We start from the raw sequence: 23,809 nt of genomic DNA on the forward strand, positions 1-23,809 counted from the left end.
GAGATACATTATGTAGCTTTTCGATGGGTGTATCAGGCAGCCCCACTATTATTTATCAGATTTCTAGAATATTGATTGCAGTATCAATAATTAGATCTCTCTTATATTGAGATTCTATTGTATTTAAGTGTATCTGCTTTTCAAACTGTCCGGGCCTAAGACTGTAATGCTCTGTTTCAAAACTCTGGGATTTTACTTGAGTCTCTATCCAGATACTTACATGAATTCATATATATCTAAATAGTTATTTTTCTTTTCCTGTGAAAAAAAATTTGGACTTGCCCATAGGCAAACCAAAAGTCTGCTTCTAATTCTGTAAAACCACTCTTGAAAATACACCCTTTTGTGATATGATTGTACCTAGCACAAGGATATACACAATAAGTTAATTTATATTGTAATTTAGAAATAAGATATGTATTTTGCCAATTTTTGGTATTTCTTAGACAATCAAATAATCTATCACTTTCCACATCTTCCTTTAATTACTAGGAACTTTAATGCTTAGCTACAGTATTTACCCCATTCTAAGACTTTGGTACTATGTTCTATTTCTTATTTTATATATAATTTAATTATAAAACTTATCAAATCTTTTCTGAAATCAGGCAGAATATATGTTATAAATAAATAATAACTGGACCTATTGCCTTCTGAAAATTTACTTTAAGATATCACTTTTTAAAGAAATTATGTATGTATTTATGTATTTTGTATTTAAAGAAAATATGTATCCTTCATGTATGAATAAAATACAAAATAAACTTAAATTTTCTTTACACAAAACATGTATAAGATCTTACTTAATATTCTAGATCTTTCAGATAACTACTAGGTCAATAAATTCTCATGAGAAATATGATTTCTTAGAAAAACTAACATTACTGATTTTTTAAAAATAGTATTTCTTTCTCTCTCTCCTTTTTAAAAAAATATTTTATTTATTTATTTGAGAGAGAGAGAGAGACCGCACAAGTGGGGACAAGGGCAGAGAAAGAGGGAGAAACAGACTCCCCACTGATCAAGGAGCCCCACGCGGGGCCTGATCCCAGGACCCTGGCATCATGACCTGAGGGGAAGGCAGAGGCTTAACCGACTGAGCCACCCAGGCGCCCCATAAAAATAGTATTTCTCTTTTATCTATCTTCCTTAGAATACTCTTTTTCACTCAGCATAATCTCTTCCAGTCCTGTCCATGTTGCTACAAAAGTTGGGTATTCGTCCTTTCTGATGGAGGCATAATACTCCATAGTGTATATGAACCACATCTTCCTTATCCATTCATCCATTGAAGGGCATCTTGGTTCTTTCCACAGTTTGGCAGAAATTATGCTGAGTGAATAAGTCAAGCAGAGAGAGTCAAGTATCATATGGTTTCACTTACTTGTGGAGCATAACAAATAACATGGAGGAAAAGGGGAGATGGAGAGGAGAAGGGAGTTGAGGGAAATTGGAAGGGGGGGTGAACCATGAGAGACTATGGACTCTGAAAAACAACCTGAGGGTTTTGAAGGGGCGGGGGGTGGGAGGTTGGGGGAACCAGGTGGTGGGTATTAGGGAGGGCACGGATTGCATGGAGCGTTGGGTGTGGTGAAAAAACAATGAATACTGTTACTCTGAAAAGAAATAAAAAATTAAAAAAAAAAAAAAGAATACTCTTTTAATTACCATTCAAGCAAATGTTGCTAATAAGTGAATTGTAACTTTCAAATGACAAGTGACTTATTATACTGGAGGTGGTGAAAAACCATACATTTGTTGGTTCTGCCTAATGGTTTAATATGTGCACATTAAAACAAAAGCATTTAAAGACTGGTTTAAAAAGAGTCATTTTCATCTGGACTTCCACTTATCATTGGACTACTGGAATATTGTACATGCAAAAAAAAAATAGTTTGATTAAACTCTGAAAGTTCTTATACTTTCTGTTCTTTAGAGCAAGTAGCACATAGATAGACTTATTCAAGCATATCAAACAAAAGTTCCTGAGCGCATATGCCCTGAGGGCTTGCAGATAGAAGAAAAGAAGGTACAACTGTCACATTTTCTCCACTATTTTAAGGGAAGAAATAAAAAGTAAGCAGAACCACCTAGAAGAAAATGTCCCTGACCGTTCTAATGTCTTCCTAAGCTACAGATGAATTTCCTTTCTCAGGGCTAAAGATGCAAAGCAGAGACACATTGTACTAAAAAAAGACACCATTTTCTGATTTTCCACCTACTTAGTTGGAGGTTTTCATATTTCTCTTTCAAAGTCTCTTTCAAAGTCTGAAAAGGGTCATGCAAAAGTTAGATGCACACAACTAACACAGAAAGTAATATATAAACCAGCCCAAATGCAGATGGGTTTCAAATATTTGTTGAATGTTGAATGAATTAATTATCAATCCCCTACCTTGAGATAAACACATGGAAAAACGTTCTGACAGTTACGGATGTTTGGCCAACACTAGCTCACTGGGTGAGAAGACAATGGTTTTGAATCTAATTTTCAGGCATGGTAGCTTTGGACTCAAGTTCTAACTCCATTGAAGGGCGTGTAAAAAATGACACCAAGTTCAAAGAATAACTAGACCTGAGCAAGACCTAGTATACATAAGAGAGACCATGTGACATGTAGGTTTAGAAATATCTTTAAGATAAACTATTTTGTCTCATTTCAGAAAAAGTACTTAAATCATGAAACTGACACAGTATTAGGCAATCATCTACTCCAATGTACCTTAAAGTGTTTTCAGCCAATTACCTCTGTTATTGATCTAATAAATTAGAATTTCTGGGAATGGGGATTGGAAATTGGTTTAAGAAGTTCAACAGGTGATTCTGATATACTAAAGTTTGGAGCCTCATGTTTCCAGGAAAGCCTGCTTCACAGGATTTCAGAAAAGAACAGGGAGTGATAGTATTACATACACAATCACCCTGTAGAATAACTGAAGTAGAAGGTTGAGACAATAATCTTTTTTTTTTTTTTTTTTTTTTTTTAGATTTTACTTATTTATTTATTTGTCAGAGAGAGAGAGAGAGAGCAAGCACAAGCAGGGGAGCACAGGCAGAGGGAGAAGGGGGCTCTCCGCTGAGCAGGGATACAAATGCGAAACTCCATCCAGTGTCCTGGGATCATGACCTGAGCTGAAGGCAGTCACTTAACCAGCTAAGCGACCCAGATGTCTCTGAGACAATTAACTTGATAGGTCACAAGGTCATTCTCACAAATAGAGGCTAAAGCTTTCACTTCCTCAGTCTAGTACATTTAGGAGGAGGCAATCGGGTCCAATCACAGGACTGACTGTTTTTAGTCAGCTTCCTGGTAATACGCCAGTTTTTTGTGTCTAATCCTACTTGAGGGAGGCAGAAATATCTCAGAAGAACGGTTAAAATTACCCATTGTTTGTGGTAAAATTCACTTTGTATTTTGAAAGCAGTAACTTGTCCTCAATCTACATCTTCAAACTGTCTTTAGGATATTTATTTTAGATACTCCTTGGCATTCAATAACGGTTTAGGACAAAAGCACATTTGCTTAAAATACCTCAAATCCGGTTATAAGTTTTTTTATCCATTAAATCATTTTAGAAATGGATGTAGGTTAATAAACATGTTGTGAACATGTGATATTCTGGAGTAGCAAAGTTCTCAAGGAAGTAATTGAATGTTTTAATATCTAGATAATTTAGATGCATGCTGAAAATGTCATTTAGCAGAGTAGGACTTTTTCTCTCAGGATTCCCATATGACCACAAACCACACTGTTTTTCTTTGGATTACAATATTAAAAAGATCACAAAGCACAGAAATAGTCACTGATTATAGTTATTACTAGGCAACATTAAATACTCTCAAAAATTGGCAAAAGGAGAAACAATGAAAACTTGGAAAATCTAAAGGAAAAATACACTCTGTGCCAGATAGGCATGTCTCCATTTTTATAATGCTCTTGGCACGGATAGTTCTAGAATGTTTTCTATGATATGTTCTGCCCTGTCATCATGTAATGTACCAATTCAATAAAAACACTGGCATTGCAATTTTGTACTGCTACATATCCAAGAACGAACAAAAGAGTAAAACAACTCGTTATATAATACAATTAATAAATACTGTTTCCCTTTTCCATGTAGGCTTATTATGCTTTATACTATTACTATCCATATCAGTATAGCAAAACAGAAACTTTTGTTTTGACCCCTAACGGTATTAGAAATTTATGTAGAATCCACATCTTTGCTTACAAATGCTGAGTTCAAAGCTTAAATAGTTGTCGATGAACTGACTATAACCCTCTATCCCTTCTCTTTGTCTTCCATGCAAAACTGAGGAAAAAGGTCTTGGTGGCACGAAAAAGGTCTAAGTTGAGAATCCAGATACTTGTTTCATGTCTTCTCTGTTCTTTTCAGACTTGACTATAAAATACCTGTAAAGAGGATTCATCCTTCATCACACACCGTGACCAATAAACAATTTGTATGAAGAGAGTTGATAGCTGCATTATTTCTCATGATATTGAACACCGTACAAAACCCAGCATTAGGTTATTGGTGGAATTACAAAACAGAAATAAGGCATAATCCCTCATAAGTTGAAAGTGCTCAGTGAACTCTACCCATTATTTATTATTTATGCCTTTTATGTAAACATTTTTAGCAATTGGATCCAGTGTGTGGTTTGTCCCATATTGAAAAACTGAGATGAGAGAGAGTAAATTATTTCACCAAGTTAAACCCTGCTAGGGAAATCTGGAATGAAAGCCAAATCCACTAATATCCATGTCATTGTTTGCTCCTTCACCAAGTGGTGAGACTAGTGGAATGGACTGGAACTAGAAAGTCCATCCAGATAACACTAATCTCCTAAACCTGTTCCACTGATAACAATCTACCATACTGGACTGGTAAGATACTTTCTGTGACCATGGGGGTACAACCTCTATTTCACAGCTCTACATGATTTCTGACCCATCTTTCACAGTATATAAAAGGGCTAATGCATACCTTATATACATAATAGAAATAAATACTAATTAAAATGCTCTAAAGCTCTAGCTTTTACTGATGTTATTTAGCTAAGGAGCAGCACTTAGGTACCAAGATACGGTGGAGGAAATAATAGATTTCCCACCAGAAAATTAGGGTTGAATCCTGACTCTCCCACTTACTAGTTTTGTAAACTTAGGGCACTAAACCCAAATGTTAGTTTCAGATGCATGAAACAAACTACAAAGCACTGAACAAATACATTTTGACCCTTACATCAATATTGAACAACATTGACCAAACAAAAACAAAAACAAAAACAAAAACAACAACAAAACATCAATCCTTATCTATACAAGGAGAAATTCAATCATAAGAATTGCACTGAAGTTTTCTTTAAATAAGTATGAATTGAAGCATCAGAGAAATTGTAATTTGGATTTTAGACAATTAATGATTTTGTCTTAAAATTTTTCCAGTTTAAAATCTGATTTTAGACATGTCAGACAAATCTCTTTTGGTTACCAATTCCATGTGTCTATGGAATTACAGACATTCCCAAGGAAAAATTAGGTCTAAGCATTTACTTGCACTACTATGGAGTAAAGATCCTTTAGTTCTGGACATCTAAGAAGGCCCTGACTGGGTAGTCAAGTGGCTATGATCTAAAAACAATGACCAGTCCTTTGAGGAAAATATGCCTCAGCGATTTCTTTATAGGAGGGGAACAGAGCTATAACTTAGATAAACTTGAAGGCTGTGTTATATATCACAAAATACTAGAATTGAAAACAAAAAACCACCAAACAAAAGCCAAAAAGCTGGAGAAGAAAATGGTCATCATGAAAAGAAAATAAATGAAGGATGGAGAATTGGAAGTGAAGGAGGTATAGAAGGATATAGGCAAAAATTAATGAGTTTATGGTTTTCCATGACAGGAACCTGCTTTTAGCTATTTAAGACAGAAGGAAGGATGAAAACCTGGGGAATTACAAACAAGATATCGTTGATGCTGCTTCCCACTACTTTATCTCATCTATTCAATTCCTTCATATTTTGATGAACAATTCTCCTTCCACAAATGCAAGCCATGTGAGATTTCTTCTAATATGTTTAGACTGAAGTCTTATTCCAAATACAGTAAGTATATGGGCTTACATAGCATAGAACGTCATAGAACGTCATAGAACGTCATAGCATTTATCTATATTTCTTTGAACCTAATGCACTCCTTAACAGTGGATGTATTTAAGCAAAAGCCAAACGTCCATCCTATTATGACTATTATAGAATCAATTGTGGTTTTGATTGATGGAACAATGGCATATACAGCTGCTAAAATGCCTTTCAATTCTAAGATAACAAATCTTAATTCATCAAACAAGTAACTGATAACCTACTCTAAGACATTAATGGAAAGGCTCTATGTAACAAGAAATAGGGAACGGTTGCATTGGGGATAGAAGAAAAATAGATAGCCCTTCTGCTGAAGGATCTCACAGACAAACCAGCAACAAAAATACAGCGTGGTACGTGCAGATAAGACAGGAAGTTGTATCCTGGAAAGTCAATATGTTGTCCAGATACGAATCTCCCTTTGTCCCTGCCCCAGCTTCCCGGTATTCAGAGAGAGCAGCACTCTCACACTCCCCCAGCAGGGACCACTGGATAACAGGGTTTCTAGGACAAATTCCCTTTTTCTGGCTCCATGATATATGGTTGGGGCTTTGAGGCAGGTTCTGGGGGTGGAGAACCTCCTTCTTGTGGCTTTTGCCCCACTTTTATCCAACAGTGTTTCTGACCTGGAAGGGAACATCACTGTCCCAGTTTTCCCAAAGGGAAAACTGAAGTACCAAGGAGCTGGCCTTTGGACATGGTTCTTACAGTTTCCATCTGAGCCACCTCTGGGTTCCAGAGCTCTTGTCGCCCTCTTATCATGCTCTGGCCTAAGATAGGGTCAGAATGTGTGAACCTCCCCCAGTAAAACGTTTCACAAAGACCACCCCCAGAAAAAAAAAAAAAAAAAAGGAAGTCGTAGAGGGACATGAATAGCTCCTTCCAGGAGGAAATAACACCTGAGTTGAGTTTGAAGGACCAGTAGGAGCTAGTCAAAGAAAGGAGGGGAATCTTTATAGGCAGAATGAGCACGGAGGATCACATCTCACAATTTTTTAAGACTTGACATAGGCATCATCTTGACATTCTGAAACTCCAGTTTCCACTTGGTGTTGAATGCTCCTCCCTATTTTGTCTGTCTTCTTCAGGAGGCTGTGAGCTCCTGGAGAGAGGGGGTGGTGTTTGATTCATTTCTGCACCTCCAGCACCTAGTACAGTGTGTGGCACAAAGCAGGCTCAACAACAAAACAATGCTTACTAAACAAATGAATGAGGAACATGTGTAAAGCCCACAATTGTTCACTATGTTCCAGAAGTGATGTGGGACATGGGGAAATGAGCCTGACAGGAAGGCAATGGCAGAACTGTCAAAGGAGACATGCTTAGCCTTTGTCTGAAAGGCCACAGAACACCCATGAAAGATGTGAGACAGAGGAGTGACATAATCAAGCATATTTTGTAGAATGATTAATCCAGCAGTGGTATTAGACATGAACTGGAAGGAGGCATGAGAGTTTCTTAGAGACAGTCCCTTTAGGAAAGGAGCCTGTAGGCCTCAACTATGCTGGTGTGACTGGGTTTCAAATGAGAGGCTGGATTCTATATTTAAATAATTAAAATAAATAATTAATTAAAATTAATAATTAAAAGAAAAACATAACCTTTTCTTTTAACAAAATGGCTTATAAAGTGTCTCTATTTTCTGTATCATCTGCCTACTTACATCCATTTGTTGTAAGATAGGGAATGATAAAAATATTTGGTTTTATACCACTTTGGAAGAAATTTACCTTATTTCCTTTCTTTCTTTCAAAAAGATTTTATTTATTTATTTGACAGCGAAAGAAAGTGAGAGAGTACAAGCAGGGCGAATGGCAGAGGGGGAGGGAGAAGCAGGCTCCCAACTGAGCAGGGAGCCTGATGTGGGGTCCAATCCCAGGACCCTGGGATCATGACCTGAGCCAAAGGCAGATGCTGACTGGGCCACTCAGGCTCCTCTACCTTATTTTCTTGATTTCAGTTTATTGTCCATTCAGCTAATACCTCTGTAGAGCTCTTTTTCATTGAACTATATAGTGTTAGAAAATGTTTTACTTGATTTTTGATGTGAAATATAAGACAGAATTACTATTATTATTGCTTTTTTTTTGAGATATTACAGCAGGTTACAGAGACACACCAGTCTGGTCAGGTCTGCATTCATCTGATTAGATATTCAAACAAAAAAATGAACAATATTGAGAAAAAGTTGGAGCCCACATGACTGAAGAACTAGGTTTTTCCTTGAGAGGCATTGTTTATAATAATCTACTTTAATGAGTATGTATTGAGCTCTCATCTAATTTTCAGATAGTTATCAATCATCAACTGCTTTACTATGCTTTCTGGTATCTTATTCAATCAACATTTATTGAATACCAGCTTTATACTAGAATCCTGTTAGGCATTTGGAATACAATGGTGATTAAGATATGGATTGTGACCACAAACAGTTCACACTATAATCAGGAAGGCAGATATGGGTGAAAAATGTAGGTTACAAGATAACACAGTAAATGCAGTGAGAGAGGACATAGCAGGTGCTACATGAATATAAACTTTCTGAGTCATATGTATTTAAAAAGAAAAAAAATGGAAGAAGGCAAAATATTTGCATTACATGCATTTTAAAATATGTTGACCATCTATATTCATGGAGAGCCCCACATCTAGTTAATATTAATTTTCTTCTAGAGAAAAGTAAACTATGAGTCACATAAGACTAAAGTATGAGTCATAAATGCAGATAAATTTCTCCTTTCTTTTTTTTTTTTTTCTTTCTCTTGGATTTCAGGCAGCCTGTGTGCTATGTCATGCTATGCCCCCACTGCCTGTGATGGTGACTCAGGGGAACTATAAGTTGAAAATAGCTTGTTCATTCCATCAGTTGAGCTGGGCATCATTTGGGATTCCCTCATAACTCAAGTCTGATCCAATTGTCTTCATATACTGTTTGACTTCTTTCTCTGAGCAGACCTATCTTTGTGTACCCTGGAGTGAACTCAAGAAATCAGCTCAATTTTTATGGCTTGTTATTTGTATTCTGTCAAAATTCTGGAGTGATATGATGTGACATAAATTTGTTAAATCCTCTAGGACTGAAATGTATGTAATTTGTCCATGTTTATGAGAAGGTAAAAAATGGAGATGGAAAAAATATTCAAGTCAACAAATATCCACAATGATAAATCTTTCTAAAAAGACAATATATTCCAGTCTTATATGTGAAGGTCTTAATGTAGCCACAGATGTGGCGATATTATATGGTGGGCCCATACATAAAACATTTGGATATAAAAATTGACTTATCATAGGCAAATCAGGCATACAGCAAACTTAACACTGGCCAAGAGTAAATAAAAACATGACTAGGAATGTAAAAAATGTTAAATTAATTAAAAAAAATAAACACATTTCTGGGAAAGTCAGAATCTTGAAGTATATTAATTTTTTTAATATGCTCATTGTGCTTACTTTTAATTTAAATCTAATACATTTTTAACATGATAAAGGTTGGGAACTTTATGTTTTTTTAGTGGCAGTAGGAGGAGAGACATGGGGACAAATAGGGTTGCTGAGAAATCTCTGGACAGGTTAGAGGTGTTACTGGTGATAACATCTCTATAAAAGAAAAGGTCACTATGGACTTCTCACCTTCCTGGGTTTCCAGATGAACTGAGGCAAGAAGAGCATGACAGCAGTAAATCTGCTTCATTTAGGTAGGTTCTGTCTGAGCTTTTCTTTGGCACTATGTAATTTTTAGATTTTTGATACATAAGTCTAAGAAGTCACCTGAATATTTTTATAGAAGTAATGAATAGGAAAATCTGGAGAATCTTCCTGTCTCTGTCAGTCTTAATCTCTAAACTATTTTTTGAAATTCTTTTCAATTTTCTGCTGAAGAGCTTGGGTACCAGAAGTAAATATATAGACCAAGAAATGGCTTCTCAACAATGGGAAAGCATATGGACTATTTCTACATGGTCTTTTTAAAGGCTGTATATAGAGCCTTTGGTTCAAAACAAGGAAAGAAAATCACAAAATCTACTTAAGGTTCTCAAAATGCTTAAGCATTGATAAGTAAAATGAAAAATGTTTTTCTTATGATTTTTGAAAGCCTATAAAGAATACAGTGTACTATTACCAAAGAGAAATGTTAGGATATAGCACCAGATTAGAGGATGTGGGTATAAGACTTTCAGAGAATGGCTCACAGATCTCCATTTGGCCAAACCAAGTAGTAGCAGACCACTCATCTATACTAAGGGCCAGTTTTATTTATTTATTTATTTATTTATTTATTTATTTATTTATTTAAAAGATTCATTTATTTGATAGAGAGAGAGAAAGGGAGCAAAAGAGGGGTTGAGGGAGAGGGAAGAGAATCTCAAGCAGACTCCCCACGGAGCACAGAGCCTGACATGGGACTTGACATTGGATTGATCTCGTTATCCTGAGATTATGACCTGAGCCAAAAGCAAGAGTTGGATGCTTAACCAACTGAGCCACCCAGGTAACCTGACAGTTTATTCTCTTAATCCCAGATGAGACTTTTGAAAAATGTGTGATAGAAATAGATGGAAAAAGCAATTATTTTTACCCAACAAAGCATGGGACCAAAAGATCTGCTGCTTTGATTTTTTTCAAAATTTCTTATTTTAGTTAAAATAGGAGGTAAATCAAAGGAAATTCTCCAAATTTAAGTTAGGAATTTCAGAGTTGAGTTATGTAAAAACATGAACTCAAGATGGAATCGAGAAACTCAGTGATACAAAGATGCTCTAGGTAACAGCTTTTCTCCAAGAAAATGGTTATTAAACAATCACTCTTTAACTTGACACGAGATCTATATTTCCAGTAGACATTTTAGCTGAGAATTTCTAAGTAGCAAGTTTTAATTTCATCTTTTTAGCCTTTTTCTTTGTTTTAACTTAAAAAATAAATTAGAATTAATTGTTACAACTAAAATTACATCCCATGTCTGGCTTTGTAATCTGAGACAAAAGGAAATGAACATTTCAGTTAAACATAAATATTTTCCTGGTAAACTCAGGATAATACAAATTATGAGACAAAGCCACATATCTTTTGAGAAACCATAGACCTGAAATGTAAAGAAACTAACATTTCTCAGGAAAAAATAAAAGTGTTTTCAGGAATACTCTACAAATAAGACAGAGACTATCTCCCTCATTCTTATCTATAAGAAAATAAAAAGTGAGCCAAGTATCTTAAGCATGGGCTATAAAAGAAAGAAATACAAGATCAGAAAATTTTCTCCTCTGATGGTGAAATTTAATAATATGTATTGAACACCTATTGTGTCACAGGCATGGTTCTAGATGCTGAGGATATGCAAATATTATCAAGACTCACTTTTGGGGGGCACCTGGGTGGCTCAGTGGGTTAAAGCCTCTGCCTTCGGCTCAGGTCATGATCCCAGGGTCCTGGGATCGAGCCCCATATCGGGCTCTCTGCTCAGCAGGAAGCCTGCTTCCTCCTCTCTCTCTGCCTGCCTCTCTGCCTGCTTGTGCTCTCTGTCTGTCAAATAAATAAATAAAATCTTTAAAAAAAAAAAAAAAAAAAGACTCACTTTTGGGGGCGCCTGGGTAGCTCAATGGGTTAAGCCTCTGCCTTCAGCTCAGGTCATGATCTCAGGGTCCTGGGATTGAACCCCACATTAGGCAGGGAGCCTGTTTCCCACTCTCTCTGCCTGCTTCTCTGCCTACTTGTGATCTCTCTTTCTGTTAAATTAATAAATAAAATCTTTAAAAAATATTAAAAAAAAATGAGACTCACTTTTGGCCTTCAGGGGCCACTGAGGGAAACTAACACGTCCCACATGACACATGACAATATGATAAATGCTTTAATAGAGGTGTAAAAGGAATTAGGGAAGTTCCCAAGAAATCAGAAATTCATGGGAGACTTCAGAATGGCAAACTTACTTTCAGTGTTGAGGGGGTATTCATGGTGGCAAGGGCACAATTCTACACATGAAAACAATGATGCAAAGATGCAGTGAGGGAGCTGGAAACGTGCTGGAAAACATCAAGGAAGTTTCGGAATGCGAGAAATAAGGGTAGTGGAAGATGCTGCCAAGAGAGGTAAGCATCTAGACGATGAGATATCCATTGTCAGGCTGTGCAGTGTAACTTGTGGCTGTGCAGTGTAACTTGTATCATTATTAATGGCATACCACTGAGAAGCTTTGAACAATGCTGATAAGATAAGCCAGAAAAAGGGTGGCAGAAGGTTATGATCAAAAACAGGAAAAGTAGATAGATGGCCAATAATGCAATAATTAATGAGTGAGCAATTAAGAGTCTGAATGGAGGGAGCAGTGGGATTGGAAATGGGGGAAGATACAAGATATTTATATTGACACACAGGAAGGTCCCTCAAAATGCCACAGATCAACACAAAATTCCTATCCTCTTGATATCTTACATTTTAATGAGGTGATCATACAGTAACACAAATCCTAATTAAAATGTAAAATGTAATATTTCATATAAGAATATTAACGTTATTTTTGTGTTAAATTACTAAATTTAACCTTTAGTGTATTTAATATAAAATTGAACATGAGAAGAAGATAGCAAAGCAAGAGGAAAGCACTATTTTGAATAGGATGGTCAGAGAAGCACCTCCAAGGAGGTAAGCTCCGAGAAAATGCAAATGCTATTCAGGGTGCTTTTTAAAACAAAGTTTCCTTTAGAATTCTTAGGTTCCATGAGGATGCGGAGAAAGGTGAACCTCTTACACTGTTGGTGGGAATGCAAGCTGGTGCAGCCACTCTGGAAAACAGTATGGAGTTTCCTCAAAAAGTTGAAAGTAGAGCTATCTTGCAACCCAGCAATTACACTACTGGGTATTTACCCCAAAGATACAAAAGTAGTGATCCGAAGGGGGATGTACACCCCAATGTTTATAGCAGCAATATCCATAATAGCCAAACTATGCAAAGAGTCTAGATGTCCATCCACAGATGAATAGATGAAGAAGATGTGGTAAATATACACAATGGAATACTATGCAGCCATCAAAAATGAACTCTTGCCATTTGCAACAATGTAGATGGAACCAGAGGCTATTATGCTAAGCAAAATAAGTCAATCAGAGAAAGACAATTATCATATGATCTCACTGATATGAGGAACTTGAGAAACAAGAAAGAGGATCATAGGAGAAGGGAGGAAAAAATGAAACAAGATGAAACCAGAAAGGGAGATAAACCATAAAAGACTCTTAATCTCACAAAAACTGAGGGTTGCTGGGTGAGGGGAGGGATAGGGTGGCTGGGTGATGGACACTGGGGAGGTTATGTGCTATGGAGGGTGCTGTGAATTGTGTAAGACTGATGAGTCACAGACCTGTACCCCTGAAACAAATAACACATTTATGTTAATTAAAAAAAAAAAAAAGAGGAATTCTTAGGTTCCAAAAACAAGACCAACTTTGATTGTAAACCGAAATTAGTTAACTAATTGTAAACTAGTTGCTACCAGTATTTGCAGTGCAAATTAGTTAATGCTGAAAAGGAAATAAGTACTAAAAACAATAATGTATACACACTCTTTCCCAGTGGCAAGAACTTTCTAGTATCACAGCAGTCTGTTCTGGAAAAAGGTGTTTTTGATTGTTTGGTCCTTTGCTCTTTATTTAGGATTGATTACAACTGGATTTTCCCTAGAGCTCTGTTCACAATGGTTTTAAATGACTCAAGCTTTGGCACCCCCTCACTAAAGTATTTGCCTTGGTGAATTCTAAATTTCTTTTACAGAAACTGCAACTGTCTTACACTCAGATTGCCTTCTGTAGTAATTACCAAGCACATGGTACAATTGGAGTCCTTGACACTCATTAAAAAAAAAAAAAAAAAAAAGTGCAAGGGGTGGGTGAGAAGAGAAAAAGTAAAAAAAAAAAAAAAAAAAAAAAATCACAAGAAATTAGGAGGTTTAAGTAAATCATTCTACTTCTCAGGAAAAAAGATCTAACAGAAACACAGAAGGAATCAGCCTCTGGGTTCAGCCATGCTGGATTTTTGTTCATCATTTCCCATTCTTTCCACACAGGCTGAAACCTCAGATTTCCTTTCTTTTTGTGCTTATAGAAAAGGCCAGTTTTATTAGGGTTTCTTCATTTAAACATACTCTCTGATGCCATGAGAACTTGATTAAATTGCTACCAATCCTCAAAAGGGATAAGGAGTTTTAACCTTCCAGGAAAGAACAGTGATCATACCTTTACTGCAATGCAGTATTTTAACATATCCAAGCATTCCACAGGCACAGGAAACTGAAATTCCATGACAGAATTATTTAGCAGATAAGCTGACTTTATAGAATATCTAGCTAATAGAATGGCTTTTATACAACACTGTGGCATGATATTCCATTCATAAAAAAATAGAAGCACTGCTACCCTACATATAAATAGCAATATTTACTCCAAATAAATACATGAAAGAAATACAAAATATTCTGTGAGGCTTATGCATGATTATTCGTGAGTTCATCAAAACAAGAATTCTTTAAGATGTTTGCAAAAGTACAAACTGTGGATATTTTTCCCTCAATATTTTATCTTTACTTGTTATTTTTCTTTAAAAGGGAACATTCTTCTTTGCTTCAAAATGAGTTTTGACTGTCCCAGTCATGTCTTTTTTCTTTTTTTTTTTTTAAAGATTTTATTTATTTATTTGACAGAGAAAGAGATCATAAGTTGGCAGAGAGGCAGGTAGAGAGAGAGAGGGGGAAGCAGGCTCCCTGCTAAGCAGAGAGCCTGATGCAGGACTCGAACCCAGGACCCTGAGACCATAACCCAAGCTGAAGGCAGAGGCTTAAGCCCCCAGTCATGTCTTTTTATAATGAATTTTAGAAATTCATTAAAGTACAAGCATTTATTTTGTTCCCCAATAAAGCTTCTTCATCTATTAATTAATCAATTGATTCACTTTGCAAGAAGTTATTGAAAAGGATGTCTGGGTGGCTCAGTTGGTTAAGCGTCTGCCTTTAGCTCACATCATGATCCCAGAGTCCCAGGATCGAGTCCCACATGGGGCTCTCTGCTCAGTGGCAAGTCTGCTTTTCTCTCTGACCCTCCCTCCTCTCATGCTCTCTCACTCTGTCTCCCTAAAATAAATAAATAAAATCTTTTTTTTTTTTTAAGAAATTATTGAAAAAAATAGGAGCAGTATTGGGCACTATGCTTTTTTTTCACCATTATCCTCTTGGATACAATGCTTAGTTCTATAAGGAAGGTTTGAAAAAAATATCTTATTTGTGTAGTGCTGTAAAAATTAACTTTGATGAACTGATATATCAAATACATTTACTATTTAAACATGGTACTGAGATTATGATTCACAGTTTTGTTTCTATGGTATGATTAGCATCTACTCTCACTAGGGTTTGAGTTACTTGACCCAAATGTTCAAATGCATTTTTACTGGAGACAGATTTTCCTTTGGTTTTACAGAGACTGCTAGCAGTTCATCAGAATCTCTTTCTTCTTCTTCTTGAGCACACAGCAGGAGTATATTTCTTGTCCATCCTTACAGTTGGGTGTGGTCATACGATTCAACTCTAACCAATGGAAGTTTGGCTCTTCTACACTCCCATGTGCTCCTCCTTGGTCCTTGCCCCCCTACCAGATGGATGGCGACAATGGCAAAGTAAAACCATAAATGGAACGATCCCTTTGTCTGAAAGGAATCCCAAAAATCTTTATCCCTGGTTGACTATGGGAAGGCAAGACAGGCTCCCAACCCGAACACCCAGGCAGGACTGTTAACTGAGCAAGAAATGAAGTGATAATACATTTCTGCATCTATTTGTTTTAGTAATTAGCCATCCTAAAAAACATAGTTGGTTTAAAGCAATGTATGGTAAGATTAGGAAGAAAAAAAAAAAAAAGGATGAGACTAATAGAAGTAATATAGTTAAATGAAACTCCATTTATGGCCTGCACTGCAAATCCTGGTAGCAACTGGGATAGTTTGTGGGTGTTGGAATGGAGGAAGCAGGAGGGCAAACTTGAGCAAGGAGCATTTCCTGCTCTACCACAATCACCTCCTTCATGCCCCCCCACTCTCTCGTGTGAATGGAGCCAAGAGGGCCCAACTTTTCCCTTGGTCCTCTTGTAGCATCTGTCTTCCAGCCAAGATGGAGACAGAATTTGCAACCACTTACAGATAATCTTAGGACAGTCTCGTGTTTGCCAAGGACAAAGTGGAAACTCTGTTTTTCCTGAAGGTGGTGGAAGATAGAAGCTTTGACACAACCTCTACTTTGGTCTCCCCAGTCTTTTCATCCCCCCTTACTGGCTTCACCTTTCCTTAGAGGGATAGTGGGCCCCATTTTTGTTAATATTAGTCTGTTTGTCTTTTAACATAGCTTTTCTTGTCTTCTCCAAAGCTTTGTTTCCTAAACTGTCTCCTTGGGGACTCATGGTGTTTGCTTTCTCCTCTCTTTTCTTTCTGACTATAAACCTACTGTTGTTAGCGATCACACACAAAAGAAATGACAGTAAAACCACCACTACCACCTTAAAACCCATTTGTAAATCTGCTACCTAGGGCTACAGCCTGTATCGTTTCCCCCTACTTTATCTCTCATTTATTGGCCATATCCTCTTTCAATCATTATTTGCTCATTATTTATTGTTGTTATTAACTATTAACAGCAATTTATTAAAATATTATTTTGTTTCAAATCTGATTACATGGTCCTGGAAGCACAAATATGGCAAAGGACAACACTTTTGCCTTGGAGGACTTCTCAGAGCTGGGGAGGAAGCCAGAGATGGACATAATTACACAGCAAGATGATTTTTTTCTGTAGGTCTCACACTCCCCCCCACCAACATTTTATTTATTTGAGAGAAAACATGAGAGAAAGCATGCACAGAGAGAGAGGAAGAGGGAGAAGCAGACTGCTGATCCCAGGACCCTGAGATCATGTCCTGAGCTAAAGGCAGACACTTAACCGACTGAGTCACCCAGGCATCCCCTTTTCTGTAGTTTAGATACACTTAAAGGGCTACGGAAGCCCCTTCTTCCTCAAAGGCACACTTAATATCATTTTTTGGGGGGGGGGGCTGGAGAAGGAATGACATGTGGATTGAAAACATATACCTTTTCTTCTTTAGACAAGGGGACAATGGGTATTTAGGCAGGAGTTACAGAAATAACAAAGACAAGAGCAATGTGAGAGAAACACGCCTTACCAAGAGAAATAAGTAAGTTAAAGAAGAAACAAGTTTCCTGCCATGGTTAGAATGAAGCGCAGGCAACTGAGCAGGGCAGAGGGATTGGAGATTGTCCAGAAAGGGCTGCTTGGAGCCCAGTTCTGAAGGGTCTTTACTGAGTTGCTACTTTATATTATGGGAAAATTTTAAGTAGGAAAAATAAATGATCTGATGTATATGAAAAAAAAGTCACGTGGAGAGGCAGGTTGTAAAAGTATCAGGAAAAGGGCAACTCATCAAAGGGCACTGAACAGCTCAGGAAAGGTACTGGAGGCCAGGTGGAGGGAACAAGGGTGTCCAGCCCCTGGATTATGAGGTACTTCAGTAACCACAACATTTTCCTTCATCTGCTTAAGCAGGAAAGTAGATTTCCATTGGCTTCAGCTCCTTTTCCAAATTGGCGGAGACAAGGTTACTGCCAGTGGTCAAGAATTTTCTGCAGGTGAACATCCAACAAGATTTGACTCTTAAGACCTTCCACAGGAAGTCTCTTTCTTTAAGTGACTTACACTCACGGGCAACAAAATAACTAAATGCATACTGACCATTCTTTCGGAGTCCAAGCATTAGGAAGAGTGCTCATCAGCACCCAATTGTTGCCTTTTCCTATCTCCGTTTGGCCAAACTGTGAAAAGGCAAGGCTTACGAACAGCACCATCCTGACAAGAACTACAGCCTTCTGTGGCAGGTGGTGCCCACCTCTGCCTACGGAATTGCAGCCCAAACAGTCTGCTCGGAATTGCCGAGGAATCAGTAGAATGTGCTTATGACTCAGCCCGTTGAGTAGGAGGACTGTTATTGTTATTTTAACTCCTGCCAGAGTATGTGGGCAATTCTCCCTTTTTCTGTCTCTGGTTAACCATGAAACGTCTTTCTTGAAAACCTCACCCCTGGAATAGGTTCTTGCTCGGTAAGAGCCAGAACAATTTGGGGTCTGGGTATAACCGCCAGCTGAGAGTACAGATGAGCAGAGGCCTTCATTAAGGAAACATCGGATATCCTAATTTACCAATACAGTTTATTTTTGGAATGCTTAATCTGCCTTTAAAATTATTCACACAGAGGGCCACGGGCCAGAGCTGAGTGCTGATGAGATAGTAATCAGCATAAGCCAAGATACTTATTTTCAGAGACGATGGTGAAAATACCAACTTTTCTTTCTCTTTTCCCTACTGTTGAGGTTATTGTGGTCTGACTGTTTGTCTTTCTCTTGCCAAGTGTTCTCAACAATGTAAACACTCGTCAAGTGCTGCTCCTAAGGAGCATTGTGAAAATAAAAGAAAAAAAAAAAGTCAGCCTATTTTACAGAAAATTGTGTTAAAAATCCACCCATCAATGAGTGAAGATAAAGCAAAATCTAAGTAATATCGGATTGTAGCAAGTCTTTTTTTTTTAAGGTTTTATTTATTTATTTTTTTTAAGGTTTTATTTATTTGTTTGTTTATTTATTTATTTATTGTGAATGGAGGGAGGGTCATAGAAAAAGAAAGAGAGAATCCTCCAGCAGGCTCCCGGCGGAACACGGAGCCTGAGGTGGGGCTAGATCTCACAACCCCGAGATCATGACTTGACCTGAAATCAAGAGTAGGGCGCGTAACTGACAGAGCAACCCAGGCTCCCCAGGTTGCAGCAAGTCTTGATATTGTTCTTTAGATAGAGGATGGCTGGTAATTATAAAATAAGTATTTTCTGCTCCTGAGATGGATTTCTCATTTCTACCCAGCTGATTTGTGCTTAATTTGTCTCTACAGTTTTGATACCATAAATTAAGATCCAAGATTAAGTATCAGTAGAATAAAGTTTTATTTTTTTTTAAAGATTTTATTTATTTATTTGACAGAGAGAGAGGGAGAGAGAGAGAGAGAGAGCGATCACAAGTAGGTAGGCAGAGCAGAGGGAAGCAGGCTCCCTGCTGAGCAGAGAGCCCGATGCGGGGCTTCATCCCAGGACTCTGAGATCATGACCTGAGCCGAAGGCAGAGGCTTAACGCACTGAGCCACCAAGCGCCCCAGAATAAAGTTTTATCATAATGCTATAAAATCATGTGTCAAAATCGTGCATGAAAGTTCCTCAGCATTCCAGAAGCAACTGACTCTATTAAGACAAACTGAAAGAATCCTTAAAAGGGCAACAACCATCACTGATGTTCATTGAAGACATCGTGTCTATTCCACAGTAACCCTTGCATACCTAGTCAGTCCTTCAGCAAGTGAGGGTCCACCAAGATGGAGATACTGTTCTAGACACAGCTGAGAATGTCACACAGTCTCAGTCCTCAGTTGGGGGGAAGGATGTTGAGATGACATCAGGGAAGGACAAGAAGTCAGCTTGGATGGCACCTTGTTGGCCACAGTAGGAGGGTGGGCTTTATCCTGAATATTATGGGCAGCCCTGGGTGGATTTTGAGCAAAAGAATTATATCAATTGATTAAGATCTATAAAAGACCGCATTCTGTGACCAGCAGACCATAGCAGAGCAAGACTGGGGGCAGGAGGCTATTGCAGTGGTCAAGATGAAAGTGACCTTACGAGTAGAGATAATGAGAAATGATCACATTCTGGACAGGAACCAGCTTGGTACCATTATTATCTGCTGTGAGGCTTAAGGGGATAAAAAATATATACTCTAGTAGGTAGTAGAGGCTGAAAATCAACCAAGTGTCAGGGTTCTTCATCTCACTGTTATGTTTACATGGAACTTACGTGTCAAAGAGATGTTATTACATGAAATAGTAAGACTCTTAAACCTCAGATACATATACCAAGCTCTACATTTAGAATTACATGTATTAGGTTTGAAATATTCAATTATAAATTTATAGAATAATTAGCAATATCAGCAAATGATTACAAAGATTATGTTATTTACAAAGCATTTTTACTCTTCTTATCCCATTCAGTTTAATCTAATTGGCATGGTTCAGGGACCGGACAGGTAATTATTTGGTAAACAATGTTAAATTGTTTAGCATACCAAAAATTAAATAGTCACTTTCATGATATTACTGAAGGAATCTTTGCCATTTCTAAATAGCCTGTTTTCTCTCTCTGGATAGATATTATGTCTCCCCTGCCTCTCATCCTTGCTTTTCTAAAATCAGTCCCTTCAAGTCAGATAAAAGGATCCCAGTAAATATTAGTGGAATAAATGAAATTGCTATTTCTGTGTCAAATAGGTTAGGTAGTTTTTCTCGATTCTCTTTCTATAGAAAGTACAGTTTTGGAATCCAAGAGAAATGAGTTTGAATCTAGCTCTGCAATCACTATATCTATTAAGCTATTATATATCACTATATCTATTAAGCTATTATATATCTTAATCAAGCTGCTTGACGTATATGGGCCTTGATTTCCCCATCTGCAAATTTGCTGCACTTCTGGCCTGGGAGGCTTACACAGTCTTGCATTTACTCAGATATACCCACCAAAGGCTAATTTATCTCTACTTTCTTCACCAACTGAGCCAGAGTAATCGTCTACTCCCTTAAGAAAATAAGTTATGAAAGATTCTACATCTATAGATCTTACTAATGCATATTGATATTTCATAATTTTACCTTAAACAAATGCTAGAATTAACTATACTGTTAGAGAAAATTAGGGAAAATAGCTTTTCTTTAAGTTTCCCTCATGATTTTTGAAGGAAATATGAGCAATTAACATGGACCAAATGAGAGTGTTTCTAAGTACCTTTTAAATTTCAAAGGCAGTATTCACACTGCATTTGGGAATAGTCAGTATTTCATCCATGGGTAAATAAAACAGATTTCAATTATTGTATTATGGCAAAAACAGTTTAAAAAAACCAGGAATCCAATTAGTTAGCAAGATCCTTAAAGCCACTAAAAGATACGTTTTCTAATAGGAAAAGAACTAAAACATAAACAGAATTGGCATAGTAACACATATTAAGAACTTTGGATTTCTTATACACAAATGACAAAGATGCATTGAAAGCCACGGTTAAACCACTTTGGCATTAAATCTTCAAAATGCTAAAAGTTATTTGGAAGCAGCAATTAATAATACCAAGTACCAAATGACTGAAATGTTAGAATGAATAAACTTTATGACAAAATGAGTCAACCAGATCTTCATGTATCAATATAGCTTAATCTCTCAATATAATGTTGGGTGAAGGCAAAAGAAAGTCTCAGTATGGTACTGGTTAGGTAAACTTTCAAAATGTAAATTACTATACGGCCTATTGTTTCACATACACCATTAAAATATTAGAACACACATAGGAAGGTTATATAATCTTCAGGATTGTAAAACCTTTCAGAAAGAAAGGAAAAGAAGCAAGAGAACTTTCGTTTTCTTGAGGATGACTTATTTCATCAGAAAAGATCTGAACAAAGTTTAATATTAGCATTTGTTTAATCTATCTGGCTGATGTTTCAGTATTTATTACAATATTTCTGTATTTTTCTTCGAAAATTTTGTGAAGTTTCTAACTTAAAAATAAGGTGATAAAGAAATAATGAAGACAGTAAAGCAGATATTGCTGTAGCCAGTTTAAGATCACATATTCAGTTCTTTTAGTAGAAAGAATTAAATTAAAATACATTCTTCATTTCGTAGAATAAAAAGTCATTCATTTGTACTCTTTCTGTCCCATTATTCTGCTTTAACATAGGAATTTTGAGTTTAAAGAAGGATGTAAAATAAAAGAAAAAGTTCTGTTTGTAAACTGTGCTAACGTATATATATTCTTTTATTTATTCACGCAACAATTGTAAAGTAACAAGTACAAACACAAAATAAATGCTGCCTGCTATGACTCTTGGTAAATGCATTATTTATTTATTTACTTATTTCTTCCAGAAATTAAGGACATAGGGGAATCTGATGGCTAGGCAGTTCTATGACAACATGAAGTTATTCTCAAAGTAATTAATAGCTGGGGCTGGTATTCTCCCAGTGCCTTCCGCCCTCAGACCTATGTGTAAAACCTTGGGTACATCTACTTGCCTCTTCTCTCTCTGCCTCAAATCCCTAATCTGTATAATGGGGATGATCCCTGTATCTACTCCCAGAGTTCTTATAAGGAATACAGGGGTTACTTATGTAAAGTAAGTCATGCAAGTCACATCTGGCACATAGTAAGTAAGTGCTGAGGAAATACTGCTGGTGTTTTTACCCATAGCAGGAGAAACAGGCTGAGCTCTGTTCTCATTTCATAGTTTTTAGTTCTCATTAAAAGAGTGAGAAAGATCTTTTCATTCTTTCACTATTATATCATTCAAAACATTATGAAGTACTACTTAATAGGATTCACATATGTTTCTCCCTTATCAAACCTGATATTCATTTCATGAAGATTTTTTAAAAATGTGGTCAAAAGAGAGTTGTTTTTCACAAGTATGGATAACTCTTTTATTGCAGAGAAGATAGGGTCTTTCTTACCTACTCAAGGAAGTAGTAAAATGGTAAAATTCGTTATGTTGTATTCTCAAAGGGTTAATAATATGTTCTGGCTTCTTTCTGCAAAAAAAAAAAAAGAGAGAGAGAGAATTTAGGAAATTAATCATTTAATCTGTGATCCATATAAATCTGTTACATCATGTAGATCAATACCAAATTCAACTTGCAGCTGTCTCTTTTTCTATTGGGTAATTATGAGGCCATGAGATGAATTTCGTGATTGTTCTCTATAGTCAAACACTGAGCATTTATAACCAGCTAAGTGCTCTTTCAGGTGTTTGGAATAGAGAAATGAAAATGCTAACAGCTGCATAATTTTTCTCACTTTTTAGCTTCGCTCTAGTGAAGCTTCATAAGTATTATATCCAAGGAAAAATAAAATTTTAGATTGTTTAAACTGGTTTCAGCTAATAAATAGAAGCAATTGTATTCTCTCACAAGAGAATATATTCATCCTGGTAAATTGTTAATTATATCTCTAAAGGACTGGGCCTCTAGCCCAGTCGCATTGATTTCCTCCAGCACAGGATCGAGAGGAATTTTTTAACAACTAATTAAATTTTCCCTACAGTGTACTCAACTTACTTTGACTTTTGGAATCCTAAAAGTCACTCTGGATTAGTAGTTCTGCTTACAAATTTCACTAGAACAATACAGGCTACTTCTTATTGAAGTGGTTTCTAGAAATAAGCCCACTTATAGAAGGCACTAGGTTTGCTTTGTATCTCTTCAGCCATTCAGGTGTCATCATCCTCAACACATTAGTGATTTGTCCTTACAAGCAAGGGCAGAGGTGAGGCCCAATTTGAAATCTTGCTCTCTTACAACAGGTATCTAAATCTATGCATCTCTATGAGTTAGCACCAGGGCTGTGTGATTTCACACCTGGAAGAGTGGATGGACCCATCATATATCCTCAAGGAAGAGGTTCCTCTCCAAGCAAAGGGCCCCAAGACTCAGATTTTGATAACTACTAATTCTTCTTCAAGACCCAAGAGGAA

The 23,809-nt window shown here is 36.8% G+C and overlaps 1 protein-coding gene across 2 annotated transcripts in view; it reads right to left on the reverse strand.

Moving 5' to 3' along the window:
* The window catches only part of MAP2 (microtubule associated protein 2), a 217,612-nt gene that overhangs the window by 81,510 nt on the left and 112,293 nt on the right, over positions 1 to 23,809 (reverse strand). For both annotated transcript variants that reach the window (XM_080798085.1, XM_080798084.1), the window contains exon 3: positions 22,791 to 22,868. The gene's annotated coding sequence lies outside the window, so the exon portion shown is untranslated. The remainder of the gene's footprint in view (positions 1 to 22,790; positions 22,869 to 23,809) is intronic.

This window comes from Martes martes (genome assembly GCF_963455335.1).
Source record: "Martes martes genome assembly, chromosome: 3".
Classification (NCBI taxonomy): Eukaryota; Metazoa; Chordata; class Mammalia; order Carnivora; family Mustelidae; genus Martes; species Martes martes.